The sequence below is a fragment of the Ranitomeya imitator genome, chromosome 5, assembly GCF_032444005.1.
Source record: "Ranitomeya imitator isolate aRanImi1 chromosome 5, aRanImi1.pri, whole genome shotgun sequence".
NCBI classification, from domain to species: Eukaryota; Metazoa; Chordata; class Amphibia; order Anura; family Dendrobatidae; genus Ranitomeya; species Ranitomeya imitator.
The window spans coordinates 504,127,615-504,136,893 of record NC_091286.1 but is presented as its reverse complement, the minus strand read 5'-3'; positions in this window follow the sequence as shown (position 1 = coordinate 504,136,893).

Below are 9,279 nucleotides of genomic sequence, written 5' to 3'. Positions count from 1 at the left end.
CCGGCAAATATGAAATATGAAAAAATGAGTGTTTAGCGCATAAATTGGCCAAATCATGTGTTCCTGGTAGCCACATTAAGGCATCTCTCGTATACCAGGATCTAGACATTCCTTTCCTCGCTGAGAATAAACGTCTTTATCTGAATGGGAACCTATTGTGAACCCTCTTCTTAAGGCCCCTTCACATTAAGCGACACTGCAGCGATACCGACAACGATCCGGATCGCTGCAGCGTCGCTGTTTGGTCGCTGGAGAGCTGTCACACAGACAGCTCTCCAGCGACCAACGATTCCGAAGTCCCCGGGTAACCAGGGTAAACATCGGGTAACTAAGCGCAGGGCCGCGCTTAGTAACCCGATGTTTACCCTGGTTACCATCCTAAAAGTAAAAAAAACAAACACTACATACTTACCTACCGCTGTCTGTCCCCGGCGCTCAGCTTCTCTGCACTCCTCCTGCAATGACAGTGAACACAGCGGCCGGAAAGCAGAGCGGTGACGTCACCGCTCTGCTTTCCGGCTGACCGACGCTCACAGCCAGTACAGGAGGAGTGCAGAGCACAGCGCCGGGGACAGACAGCGGTAGGTAAGTATGTAGTGTTTGTTTTTTTTACTTTTAGGATGGTAACCAGGGTAAACATCGGGTTACTAAGCGCGGCCCTGCGCTTAGTTACCCGATGTTTACCCTGGTTACCAGTGAATACATCGCTGGATCGGTGTCACACACGCCGATCTAGCGATGTCCACGGGAGATCCAGCGACTAAATAAAGTTCTGGACTTTGTTCAGCGACCAACGATCTCCCAGCAGGGGCCTGATCGTTGGTCGCTGTCACACAGAACGATTTCCTTAACGATATCGTTGCTACGTCACAAAAAGCAACGATATCGTTAACGATATCGTTATGTGTGAAGGTACCTTTAAACTAAAATCTCTCTCTGGTCAGTTTTTTGAAATTTGTATTCATTAGCCTTCTGACTGAGCACTCCACCTCTTAGCCATAGGTGTTTTAATCGCAGCAGGACCTTGACCCCTCCACAGAGAGAGATTTTAGTCTAAGAAGAGGGTTCACAGTAGGTTCCCATTCAGATTAAGACGTTTATTCTCAGCGAGGAAAGGAATGTCTAGGTCCTGGTAGAGATGCCTTAATGTGGCCACCAGGTACACATGAATTGGCCAATTTATGCGCTAAACGCTCTCATTTTTTCATATTTCTAATGCAGTAATGCCATTCAATTTTCATGTTTGCAGTGTGCTTCCTTATTTATTTAACTTAATTAGATCAACATCTGACATGTCTTCATGAATTGTCCCAGGAAGCGGTGTACTAAAAAAAAAAACAGACATGTGAATAGCCCCTTAGATTATAATGGGTATTTTATATTTTAAAAACACAGAATATGTATGTTAACAAAAGGATAATTGAATGAGGTCTTAGCGCCAGATTTTATATTCTATCCTATAACGCCTGCGGTCAGACAAAGCAGCTTCAGTCATCTCCATTGCCTAATCCTGTCTTCTACATTTAGTAATGATGCTCCATATGGACCTGTGTTAGTGTTCTCTATATCGCATATTATGACCTGGACAGTGTCGGACTGGGGTGCCAAGGGCCCACTAGTTACATTGACTTTGGGGGCCCACTTTTCACCTGCATACAAATATTACAGAACCCTGGTACACAAATTTACCTATATTTCTATAAAATAAACTGGGTAGTTTGGTTTATGAATAAGAAGCTGCTTTTTTCTGTACAAGTGAATTATGACAAGTACTGCTCATACAGTAAGGTTGGGGACCCAGATCTGCACAGGGACCCACCGGGGGATTCCCCTGTTCCCCTATGAGCCAGTCCGAGCCTGGACCTGGAACTCTGCTGCTTATATCCACAGCCTCAGTCAATGAATCTCTTCTTGCAGACTCCTGTATAGCTGTTGACAGTACTAATTATTTCCTCTACATTTTTCTAAAAAACTGTAATGAATTCCTTGGAAGAATAAAGATGAATTTGACTAAGAAACTACATCTGATGTTGCTAAACACATACTGTCACACCTACAAGGATTCTATTCAGCCGCACTGGATTAGACTTGACAGGATGATGCCTGGCACTATGCAGCACTGCAGAAACTCATTTTAGTAGGGCTTTGTTTCATTTAACGGACTTATTTTTGACATTTGTTTAAAACTTTACCTGATTATTTTGCCCAGGAGACAAGAGAAAGATTTACAGCACAGGTTTATTATATAGACTGGTCAAACACTGAATAGAGAAAAGGAAATTTGCCAGTTTTGCAGAATAAACAGCAGAGATTTAGTGCATTTGTTGGAGGGGTCTTTCGATTTCTGGATCCAGCACGTAGTCTCTGCCATTGCTCCCGTAGTTTATTGTTGTGTGCCACACTAATATCACAAACTATCTTGTAGCCAATCAGTGGTTCTGAGCAGCTCGTGCCACTAAAACATGGAGTGCCGCTGAGGTCAGTTATTGGCTACGTATTGTCATAGTGACATCAGCACTGAGGACAAAAGGAAAAACTGGGAGCAGCACAGTAAACTCAGTGCTAGACCCATGGAGAAATACAAAATGGCAGCAGTTAGAAAGGGCTGTTCAAAAACTGGAAAACCCTTTAAAGGGAACCTGTCACCCCCAAAATCGAAGGTGAGCTAAGCCCACCAGCATCAGGGACTTATCTACAGCATTCTGGAATGCTGTAGATAAGCCCCCAATGTATCCTGAAAGATGAGAAAAAGAGGTTAGATTATACTCACCCATGGGTGGTCCCGTTCTGGTCCGATGGGGGGCATGGTCCAGGGCCTCCCATCTTCATACGATGATGTCCTCTTCTGGACTTCACGCTGCGACTCCGGCGCACTTTGTATGCCCTGTTGAGGGCAGATCAAAGTACTGCAGTGCACAGGGGCTGGGCCTCTCTGACCTTTCCTGACGCCTGTGCACTACAGTACTTTGCTCTGCCCTCAACAGGGCAAACAAAGTATGCCTGCGCCGGAGACGCAGCGTGAAGACAAGAAGAGGATGTCATCGTAAGAAGATGGGAGGCCCTGGACAGCGACGCCCATCGGATGAGACCGCCCCTGGGTGAGTATAATCTAACCTCTTTTTCTCATCTTTCAGGATACATCAGGGGCTTATCTACAGCATTACAGAATGCTGTAGATAAGCCCCTGATGCTGGTGGGCTTAAGGCACCGTTACACTAAACGACTTACCAATGATCACGACCAGCGATACGACCTGGCCGTGATCGTTGGTAAGTCGTTGTGTGGTCGCTGGGGAGCTGTCACACACACAGCTCTCTCCAGCGATCAATGATTCGGGCAACAGCTTCGGGATCGTTGAAACTGTCTTCAACGATGCCAAAGTCCCCGGGTAACCAGGGTAAACATTGGGTTACTAAGTGCAGGGCCGCGCTTAGTAACCCGATATTTACCCTGGTTACCATTGTAAAAGTAAAAAAAAAAAACACTACATACTCACATTCCGATGTCTGTCACGTCCCCCGTCAGATTCCCTGCACTGACTGTCAGCGCCGCCGGCTGTAAAGCAGAGCACAGCGGTGACCCGATGTTTACCCTGGTTACAAGTGAACACATCGCTGGATCGGCGTCACACACACTGATCCAGCGATGACAGCGGGTGATCAGCGACCAAAAAAAGGTCCTGATCATTCCCCATGACCAATGATCTCCCAGCAGGGGCCTGATCATTGGTCGCTGTCACACATAAGGAGATCGTTAGCGAGATCGTTGCTACGTCACAAAAAAGCGTGATGTTGCAACGATATCGTTAACGATATCGTTATGTGTGAAGGTACCTTTAGCTCACCTTCAATTTTGGGGGTTCCCTTTAAAGGAGTTGTTCCTCTTCAGATAATTTTCAGTTGCAGTTTGCTTAAACAAATTTGTACTCAACTTCCCCCAAGTCCACTGTGGAGTCTCCGCTGATCCTGGTGTCTGGCTTAGTGCCTCTGGAGGGAATGTTCAATCTACATTGGCAGAGCCTCTGAGCTCTCTAACTGGCATTGGACCTGGGGAAGGTACATATAGTGTTTTTTTTTTTTTTAATAAACTGCAGCTGGGGCCGAACATTATCTGAAATGGAATGACCCATTCAAGTGAACTTTGGAGGGTTAAAATGTTTAACGTCAAAAGTTTAGATTGGTGAGGGTACAGGTGATAAGACCTCCACTGATGTCCGAGATGCTTTAAAAGGGTTTTCCACAAGCAAAACAAAACATTTTTTTAACGTGTGTTTATATACTACTTGTTAATTTACTTGTATAAAGAAAGGGAACCAAATATCATCACTGAGCCCAGCAGACCACTTGTATTTTTTTTAATCAACACAGGATAAAGTCTCCTTTGCATAGACCAAAATGGAAAAGGGGGCTAGCTTTGTCTGAAAATTAGCCAATCAGCCTCCTCTACGTATAGATGTCATGTGCAGCAATAGAAAATTTCCTTCTGTGTCACACAGAAGCTGGAAGTAGAGCTGATAGTACTTGAGCTTGTATGTTGAGATTAGTAATTTGCATATATTTACATTTTAAATCCATCTGGATAACTTCTTTAAAGGGAATCTGTCACCCCAAAAATCATATGAGATAAGGTCACCGGCATCAGGGGCTTATCTACAGCATTCTGTAATGCTGTAGATAAGCCCCGATGTAACCTGAAAGATGAGAAATAAAGGTTATATGATACTCACCCAGGGGCGGTCCGGTCCGATGGGCGTCACGGTCCAGTCTAGCGCCTCCCATCTTGATACGATGACATCCTCTTCTTTTCTTCCTGCCTCGGCTGCGGCGCAGGCATACTTTGTCTGCCCTGTTGAGGGCAAAATACTGCAGTGCGCAGGCGCCGGGAAAGGTCAGAGAGGCCCAGCGCCTGTGCACTGGAGTACTTTGCTCTGCCCTCAACAGGGCAGACAAAGTACGCCTGCGCCGGAGCCGCGGCAGGAAGACAAGAGGACGTCATCGTATGAAGATAGGAGGCGCCGGACACGGACCGCGATGCCCATCGAACCCGGAGCACAGCGGGACCGCCCCTGGGTGAGTATAATCTAACCTTTATTTCTCATCTTTCAGGATACATCGGGGGCTTATCTACAGCATTACAGAATGCTGTAGATAAGCACCTGATGCCAGTGGCCTTATCTCATATATGATTTTTGGGGTGACAGATTCCCTTTAAGAAAACTTTATTTTGGTGATCCAGTTCATCCTAAATTCACTTTCATCATTGCGATGCATATATTACATTTATTAAAATTATAGACTTACAAAGCTGTTACCTTTGGCTTTTTTCTTACCTATTTCAAGACTGACCATTATGAAGTGATTTTAACAGGAAGACCACTGTTAGAGAGAATAGTGTAGCGATGCTATTTTTTTAAAACTATGAATTGATGTACACCCAGGAACCGTGTGCATTTAATGAAAAGCTGTGGACACGTTTCCATTAAATGTTTTAAGGAAACTATTTATAAAGCTGCTAAACGTAATCCGTTTGAAGAGGTAGATAACCTTCAATTGCCAAAGTGTGTGCAACCCAATCTTCCAATCTCTTTTAGTTAATTGAAATAGCTGTTGGAGAAGTAGCTGTTGGATAAATCATTGACAAAGAGTCTTAAAGGGCCACTGTCACTCCCTGCAGCCGTTATAAACTAAAAGAGTCACCTTGTGCAGCAGTAATGCTGCATTCTAACAAGGTGGCTCTTTTAGTTTTGTGTTCATGTATTACTAAAATAAAGCGCTTTGAAACTTTTCAAAAATACCTGTCTTTGTCCATGGAGGCGGGTCTAAAGCCTCCACTGTGAAGCGCCCAACTGCCGTCACTCATCTCTTCTGGGGCGATGGTCGCTGCCCCCTGCACGCTGTTCTTCTTAAATCCGGCACCTGCGCTGTGCGTGCCTGCCTGGGGCAGGCGCATTGAGAATTGGCAGTTATAGCTCAGATGCCGGGATCCTGACTGCGCCTGTGCGGGCAGTGCGGCCACCCTGTTACTGAATCCCCGCCCCGCACTGTGTTATGCATTATGCACAGTGCGGGGCTGGGATTCCTGGGCAGATTCCTGCACAGACCGACGCTGAAAGGCGGGGAACCTGGGGGAGCGTCTGACAAGCGCAGTTCGCATGCCCAGGAATCCCAGCCCCGCACTGTGCACAATGCATAACACAGTGCGGGGCGGGGATTCAGTAACAGGGTGGCCGCACTGCCCGCACAGGCGCAGTCAGGATCCCGGCATCTGAGCTATAACTGCCAATTCTCAATGCGCCTGCCCCAGGCAGGCACGCACAGCGCAGGCGCCGGATTTAAGAAGAACAGCGTGCAGGGTGCGGCGACCATCGCCCCAGAAGAGATGAGTGACGGCAGTTGGGCGCTTCACAGTGGAGGCTTTAGACCCGCCTCCGTGGACAAAGACAGGTATTTTTGAAAAGTTTCAAAGCGCTTTATTTTAGTAATACATGAACACAAAACTAAAAGAGCCACCTTGTTAGAATGCAGCATTACTGCTGCACAAGGTGGCTCTTTTAGTTTATAACGGCTGGAGGGGGTGACAGTGGCCCTTTAAGGTACCTTCACACTAAGCGACGCTGCAGTGATACCAACAACGATGTCGATCGCTGCAGCGTCGCTGTTTGGTCGCTGGAGAGCTGTCACACAGACAGCTCTCCAGCGACCAACGATGCCGGTAACCAGGGTAAACATCGGGTTACTAAGCGCAGGGCCGCGCTTAGTAACCCGATGTTTACCCTGGTTACCATCGTAAAAGTAAAAAAAACAAACACTACATACTTACCTTCGCTGTCTGTCCCCGGCGCTCTGCTTTCCCGCACTGACTGTGAGCACAGCGGCCGGAAAGCAGAGCGGTGACGTCACCGCTGTGCTTTCCGGCTGGCTGGCGCTCACAGCCAGTGCAGAGAAGCACAGCGCCGGGACAGACAGCAAAGGTAAGTATGTAGTGTTTGTTTTTTTTACTTTTATGATGGTAACCAGGGTAAACATCGGGTTACTAAGCGCGGCCCTGCGCTTAGTAACCCGATGTTTACCCTGGTTACCAGTGAAGACAACGCTGAATCGGCGTCACACACGCCGATTCAGCGATGTCTGCAGGGAGTCCTGCGACGAAATAAAGTGCTGGACTTTCTGCAGCGACCAACGACATCACAGCAGGATCCTGATCGCTGCTGCGTGTCAAACTGAACGATATCGCTAGCCAGGACGCTGCAACTTCACGGATCGCTAGCGATATCGTTCAGTGTTAAGGTACCTTAACTTTTGTTCTCCCTGTATTGTGCACAGCGTCCTGTGCATTACAAGTTTACTTAAGGTACCGTCACACTAAACGACGCTGCAGCGATATAGACAACAATCCGATCGCTGCAGCGTCACTGTTTAGGTTGCTAGGAGACGTCAAACACGGCAACAGCTGAACGATGCAGGAGCGATCCAGTGACGTACTTATCGTTCTCGCTGGTTGTTAGCTCCATGAAAAAACATTGCAGACATCGTTGCTTTTGCTGTCAAACTTGCTGGACTTCTAGCTTCGACCAGCGATGTCACAGCGGGATCCTGATCGCTGCTGCATGTCAAACACAACGAGATCGCTATCCAGGACGCTGCAACGTAACGGATCGCTGTCGTTCTCATTCTAAAGTTGCTCAGTGTGAAGGTACCTTTAGACTGTTGGTCTATAACAGTGACACAGGTCACAGTCGACAACTTTTATTAGTAATCAATGCAGAAATGTAGGTCAGTAGTGACATTTCATGCAACCGAATGTACAGGGCTACAGTGTTGAATGTATTTTTCAAATACACCCAAATACAGGTTTGTTGAAGCGCTTGAGCAGCGCGAAACGGCCATCGTTTGACCTGTACACTCTGCTGTATATGCTCCCCCGAGCCGTGAAGATTTTACTGCAATAAAGTTTTACCTGCACTGAAGATGGGTGAGTGCTGCCGTCTCCTTCCTTACTCGCAGCTGGATTGTGATGTTTTCTCAGTCCAGCACCCGAGATCTAGTGGCCGGCTTCTGCTGACAGCCTGTGGGTTCTTGAGTTCAGCATCTTGGTGGTGCAGTCAGTGTTTCTTGATTCAATGATATTGAGGTCAGTAAACTGAGATGGCCACTTCAGAACCTTCACTTTGTTCTGCTGTAGCCAATGACAGGTCGACTTGGCCTTGTGATTTAGATCCTTGTCATGTTGGATAGTCCAGCTTCAAGGCTCATGAGTGCAAATTTGCCTCCAGTATTTGCTGATGACATGCTGCATTCATCTTTCCTTCAACTTTGACCAAGTTTCCTGTGCCTTTGTAGCTCACACATCCCCAAAAACATAAATGATCCACCTCTGTGCTTTACAGTAGGAATGGAGTTCCTTTCATCATAGGCCTTGTTGACCTTTCTCCAAATGTAACATTTATGGTTGTGGCCAAAAAGTTCAGTTTTGCTCTCATCACTCCAAATTACCTTGTTCCAGAAGTTTTGAGGCTTGTCTCTGTGCCGTTTTGTGTATTCTAGGTGAGACACTTTGTGGCATTTGCGCAGTAATGGCTTTTTTCTGGCGACACGAGCATGCAGCCCATATTGTGCATCTTGAAACAGCCACACCGCTAGTTTTCAGAGAGTCCTGTATGTCAGCTGATGTTATTTGTGGGTTTTTCTTTGCATCCCGAACAATTTTCCTGGCAGTTGTGGACAACATTTTTGTTGGTCTACCTGACCGTGGTTTTGTTTTTACAAAGCTCCTGATTTTCCATTTGTTAATCACAGTTTGGACGCTGCTGACTGGCATTATCAATTCCTTGGATATCTTTTTGTTTCCCTTTCCTGTTTTATTCAGTTCAACTACCTTTTCCCATAGATCCATTGACAATTAGTTTGCTTTTTCCACGACTCACAATCCAGAAACGTCAGTGGCTGGATGAAAGATACAATAGTCTGTCTGGATCCCAGAAACTCACTCAGTTTTTATGCACACACTGATTAAAAGTAAACATGTCACAGGTGAGGATGTTACATTTAGTAGCCATGCAAACCCATTTGTGTCAACTTCTGTGCATGTAATCAGACCAAAATCATCAGGGTATGTGAACTTTTGATCAGGGTCATTTAGATGTTTTGGGTTGACATTGTGGATGCTTTCCTGAAACGGAAAGTACTTGCAAGCAGCATAATACAAAGAATAGCAGGTTTACCCAGAATCCTTTGCAGTAGGCGGAGCTATGCAAATCATCTCTTTCCACCCCTGTCTAAT